Genomic DNA, 258 nt, shown 5'->3' on the forward strand with positions numbered 1-258 from the left:
CAATGTGCAATTTAAGTTTGGGGAAGGGTTTAATTGTTATTAGTGTTAGTGATAGTTTAGGTTAGTTTATTTTCATTAAAATTTTTTATGCAAGTGCATTTGCATTTGAACTAGATTTAATTGTGTTGTTTCATTTAATTTACCTATCTAGTGATGAGAACTTAGTTATATTCCTATCTTGATTTTTTGAAACATGTGAATATTATTTGAATGTGATGGAAATTCTCATGCTAAGCTTTACTGTTAGGTTGAAATTTC

Source organism: Theobroma umbraticum, unplaced genomic scaffold (assembly GCF_002168275.2).
Source record: "Theobroma umbraticum cultivar Fairchild unplaced genomic scaffold, ASM216827v3 scaffold_146.0, whole genome shotgun sequence".
Lineage (NCBI taxonomy): Eukaryota > Viridiplantae > Streptophyta > Magnoliopsida > Malvales > Malvaceae > Theobroma > Theobroma umbraticum.